Genomic DNA, 5,913 nt, shown 5'->3' on the forward strand with positions numbered 1-5,913 from the left:
ATACAGTTGAGAATAATTACGTACATATTCAAATATTTCTTTGTTTACTTCCATTTTTTAATAAATGTACGGTTCTTTGCTTTCATAGTGTTCTGTTTGTTTCTTCACAAATGCAACCCTGCCCATTAGCGTAGGCCGAAAATCCGCGTTTTTAGAATTTTGATTGATAATAGCAAAATAATGGTTCAGTATGCTCTATAAACAATCTGTGTGGAAGATGACAATTTTTGGTCAACATCTTAGGTTCGTCCAAGTCCATCTAAGTTCAAGTGCAAAAAAAAATTTTCTTTGCTTATTTCTATTCTATACAAAAAAGGTCCATATACCAAATTATGTAGGACCAATACTTTCGAAAATACTTGCAATTTTAGTAACAAAAAATTTATTAATAAATTATGTTTATTAATTTTTATTTTTTTAGCACATTGAATACATAATTTTGTTGTACTTCTGAAAATTACTTTTATTTGTAAGGGATGTGGGCGTAACTTTAGTGTGATTCCAAATTTTTTTTGTTGTACCAAGGGTGGTGGAAATTGATAGAGCGATCACCGAGATACATATATACATACATACATATATGTATGTTAATAGGTGGTGGCTCGCCCATTTTCTGAAAATTTGTTATATTATTTTTTTTTGTTGCGGGATAATTGGTAGCGTAAATTTTGCGTGAATTAGCTTCAGTATTTACTCATATATAGCAGTTCTTGTATATCTGCAAACTACCGTTACATAGAAGGTAGGCGTGGTTTTGTCTATTTCCAATACCACCCGTTCAAGGCGAATTCATACAAGGTGGTGTTGTCAGTACAGCTAAGATTTTCGGTGCGGTTGTTCTGAATGTCAAAATGTTGAGTTTATTGTAATTTTGTGGTGATTCTTGCTGTCATTGTGCGTATAATTTGTTGTAATTTTCGTTTTTGCTCTGCCGATACCATCATGTATGAATTCGCCTTGCACCAGTTACAATAGATCTGACCGTTGACGAGCAGCCATAATTTTAAAGTTTGTTATTTTTGTTTTGGGTTTTACATCTCTTTCTTTATGTGTATTTTGGCGGACATCGGGGGACAAAACTCCATCAAGTGCCATTAAAATAAATTAAATTTCCCACTGACTTATAGGCAAAATATTGACCGCTTTGTGAAAAATTCCATGAATTTGCTGAACTTTAGGGACTTTGAGGCACGTCTTTCCGTTACCCGATTTTAAAAATTGTTCGCAGGTCACGTTTTTAGGACCAAATGTACCTTTCTGGGGGGAGTCTTGCTTTGTAGGACAAAGTTGATGATATTCTTTGAACTATTTTGCAAAACTATAACTAAATAGGGGAGCGAAGGATGTCTGTAGAAAAAATTTTTTTAATGTTGAACACCGCCAGACAAAAATATAAAAATATTTTCGTGCGGTAAATGTTAAAAATGTTTTTGATAGGGTTTTTGTGCTAATTACGAATCCGTAAGCATAAAGTTCCCATGAGCTTGAGATTTTGAAAAAAAACACGAGGTCAAAGTGTCAAAAAATCGCGGTTTTTGCAATATTTTAGAAGCTCTAGCAAAGAAAGAAAAGGTGATAGAACCTTCGTGACTTAAATTAAAGCTAGATCTCTCGACTACTATCTCTGAAAAGAGATCTTAAATATTTGAAGTCTTAAAATATTTTTTACCATTATTATCTTAAACTAAGTAATGGAAAATTTGTATGCATATTTCCCTCTACAAGGGGGTTTAAACCCCCAACCAAAAACAATCAGTTTCCCTAGAAAATTTGCATATTTTTATTAAGAAAGTGAACTCTACCTATAGGACAGTATTGGCAAAATGTTAATCTGATTAACGATTAAAATTAATTAATTGATGATTATTTTTTTTTTAATCGTTAATCGTCGGTTGTGATTACGATTAATTAATTTTAATCACTAATCGTTAATTCAATTAAAAAGAAAAGCAGAGATTAAGTGGTCAAGTTTGTCCGAATTCGAAACCAAACACCAGTTATAGTTATTATTTTGTATTTTGCGATAATAAAAATCACATTATATATAAAATATAAATAATGATTATTATTATTAGTATTACATAAGCTGGGAATTTTACCAAACCCATCGCCCATATGCAGAGGGACATTAATGCCTAGTTTGCATAACGTCCGTTAGTATGGATCTTAATGAAAATGCGCCAAAATATTTAATTACCAAACCTTCTTAATCATATTAAGGATTAATGATTAACTATTAAATTTTTTAATCGCGGTTACGATCAACTGTTCAATCAGATTAAAATTAATCATGATTTAAAGCTTAAACAGACGGCAGCGTTGATCCCGATTAACTCGGTCTTAATCCGGATCAACTGCAGTTAATTCCCGAGTCGATCCGGATCAACGCTGCCGTCTGTTTATGCTTTTACTGTACTCATATTGAATTAAACCGAATTAACTAATATATAGGGGCTAATATCTCCACTAAAAATAAACGAATCGCCTTTGTATATGTGTGTACATATATGCATACATACTTATATGAAGGTATGTATGTATGCGTGTGCATATTAAAATTAAAAAAAAAACACAGGTTTGCTCTCTATAGCTCCGAAGAGTAGTGGGTGTTTTATAGAAAGTAAAAATTAATAGCACAAAATGCAAATTGTTTGTTTTAGCCAAGCTGTCGGACATTATTTATTTTTGCATTTACATATTTATACCTATATGTACATGCATATATGCATCTCATCAAAACCTCTTTCACTCCTTTAATACAGCTCCCACTTCGGGTGAATGTACATACATAAGTATTGGCATGGCTGCTATAATAACTTAATATTTATATACATATGTATGTGCTATGCCGCTGCTTGTGACAAAAGTTATAAATAAAACTGTTGCATGTTATCCTTAGCATTAGCAAAACAATTTTATGGATGGCCTGCGTGGCTTAATCTGTGTGTACTGTACACTGTTCTCTCTGTATAGGAATAGGGAAAATGCGTTGGCGGATAAAAATGTCACAGAGAGAAATAAAGGGTGCTGCTGAATAATAAAATCTTACACAGACCAGTTACTGGTCCTTACTGTTTTACTAGAAATATGGGGGACAATAGTGGAAAAGGTGTTCTAGGCATTATTCCTCTTCTTTTTATATTTGCTAGTACTCATGGTGTAATATCCTAGCATTATTTGGGCTGAATTTCGCTTTTGATTTCATTGTTGTATCTACATATGTACATACTTCCGTTTTTAAAAGGTTTATATCTATTGCTGCCTTAATACCAATAAATAAAGGTTTTCTCTGGAGGGTAGTGAGGGTTTGATTCAGCTGCCGATTTAATCGCTTTGTTTGGTACACCCTTTATATACATACATATTTTATATCGTTGCCCAACCATGGTTGCCACTTGTTAAAAAAATAACCAACCAAAATCTGAAATAAAAGCCAAATTAAAAAAAAAAAATAAACAAATTTGTTATCCGCTTATCTATTACAACAAGTAATTTGCAAGCAAAAAACAAAACCGACTTCAATTCCCATATAAAAATTTAAGATTATCGTTAATTTCTTCATGATCCAATGATCGGATTTGAACCAAATTAGTAAAGAACCACCCGTGATGTAGCAAAAAAAAAATTGTAGAAATCGGTTGACGTCGTTCAAAGTTATGCGGTAACATACATAAAAAATAAATAAAATATTCCGACGAATTGATAAACCTTTTCCTTTTTGTGAAGTCGGTTAAAAAGAAAAATTCAACAATTTTATTGAGGCCATTTTTAATGAAAATTTTGTGGACCTATGCTGCTATTTTAGAAAACAAAAATTATTTTGAAATACTTGTGCGTTCAATTACATATTTACTTTTATACATATCGAGCCCTAACCGCCAAAATAACGTAAGCGACATTTTCTTCAGAATTTTCTTTTTGATGCAGAAATGCATCTAGATGCTCTAGGAATATTTCTGCATCAAAAAGAAAATGTTGAAAAAAATTTCGCTTACGTTATTTTGGCGGTTCGGACTCGATATGTGCACATAAAACACGTTGCATTAAAAATAGGAATTTGAAAAATTCATTTATTCATTTTTGGGCATTCAGTATGCAATAACACTTTTTGTAAAAAAAAAAATGGCTAATTTCTCAAAAAAAAAAAAAAAAAAAACAATTAACCTATAAAAAACTACCAAACAACCAAATTAGAAAATATTAAAGAAAAACAACCACGATTCGTTGGAAACAACCAACAGTGGCAACCGTGTGCCCAACTAGGCATTAAAGTGAATGGCTCTTAAAGGCGGCAACAATCGTTACATTACAGATACACACCGCGTTCAGGACATGCGCAGTGGAAATTGCGTTTTGGAAAATACGGGTAATAGCAAATTGAGATATCTGCAGGATTTAAAATTTCCCAGTTTTTGTTTGGTAAAGAGCAAGTGAAGGCTTGCCGCGACGCTGTAAGACCCATAGCTGTTAGGCTTGCAAGGAATGCCGCCCCTCGTTGCCCTTGTCTGTGAACACACACCCTTAGCTATGTATATGTAAAAAAAGACGTCGGTTGAGTGGGCAGAGCGCGCGTTTCGTTGTTCGTTGCCAGGAAATGGCAATTCACTGGCAATGTTGTAGGTTGTAGCTTGCACTGTCGGTGTTCCATCAGCGTTGAACCGGCTAAAAATATGCTCACTGAATTTGTGCTCATTTCCCGGGGAATGCCCTGCTGTGCCAGCACGGATTTCGGTGTTTGTTTGCTCGGCAAGAAATGCAAAGAAAGGCAAAAAGAAAATACATATTACAGGGGTGAAATGGAGCTACCTATGTATGTACATAAATACATTAGGGTGGTCAAAAAAAAAAAATGCATGTGAGGAAGTAAAGTCAGAATGTTTATGCTCTCACCCCCTAGGATTGTTCTATACCGAACAAATTTACCGTTAATTTTTATTTTGCAATCAAAAAGTATTTAGAGGTCGCTCAAAGCGCTCAAAGTTTTCCAAGTATTTTATGTGGAAAATAAACGACTTTACGCAGAAACGGTATGGAAAACTCTCTTCGGAAGATTCCCAATAATAATGCCCAGTTATTTATTTAACCATTTTCATAGTGACTATATTTTATAGGTCCGCTAAAACACGCGGAAAATGTAATTGGGGGGTAAATAAAAAAGATTTATTATTAAAAATTGGTTAAATAAAGAATTGGGTATTGTTATTGGAAGTCACTTGAAGACAACCAGGCTCTGGTCCGATCGAAAAATATTGATTTTCAAGAATTCCATACCATTTCTGCGAGAAGTTGTTTATTTCCCATATAAAATACTTAGAAAACTTTGAGCGCTTTGAGCGACCTCAAAATATTTTTTGATTTCAAAATAAAAAAATAGAGCCTATATTTCTTTCGATATTGAACAATCCTAGGGGGTCAGAGCATTAACATTCCGACTTTACTTATTTTGGACCACCCTAATATATATATATACATACATTTGTTTGCATGGCTGCGCACATACCTACGTACATATGTATATATGCATGAGCACCGCAAAAATGCGGGTTGTGATGGAACCATGTTTTTGGTTATTGCGTCGCAGAAATTTACTTTATCCAATCCCTGCAAAAATCGTTGGACCATATAGTCTATTTGTGGTATATTGGAGTACTTACGAAAGTGATCCTCGGTCATGCTGTAGCGGACCAACTCGTCTCTTTGTACCAGCTTATTGTTACCCGATCATTGCTTGCGTTTTAACGAAATGTGATTGAAGTTGAGCATTGGAAAGCACATTTGCATGTCTGGCTGTAGCTGAACGTGTAGAGGTGCTCGCTGTTATTTGTTAGCTTCCAGCAGGTTCGGGTTCGAATGCCGGCAGAGGGACCATGTGTAGTTTTTTATTTTTGTTTTTGGTTTTTATTAATTGCGAAA

The sequence above is a fragment of the Rhagoletis pomonella genome, unplaced genomic scaffold (genome assembly GCF_013731165.1).
Source record: "Rhagoletis pomonella isolate Grant_MI unplaced genomic scaffold, Rhpom_1.0 Rhpom_scaffold_00001, whole genome shotgun sequence".
NCBI lineage: Eukaryota > Metazoa > Arthropoda > Insecta > Diptera > Tephritidae > Rhagoletis > Rhagoletis pomonella.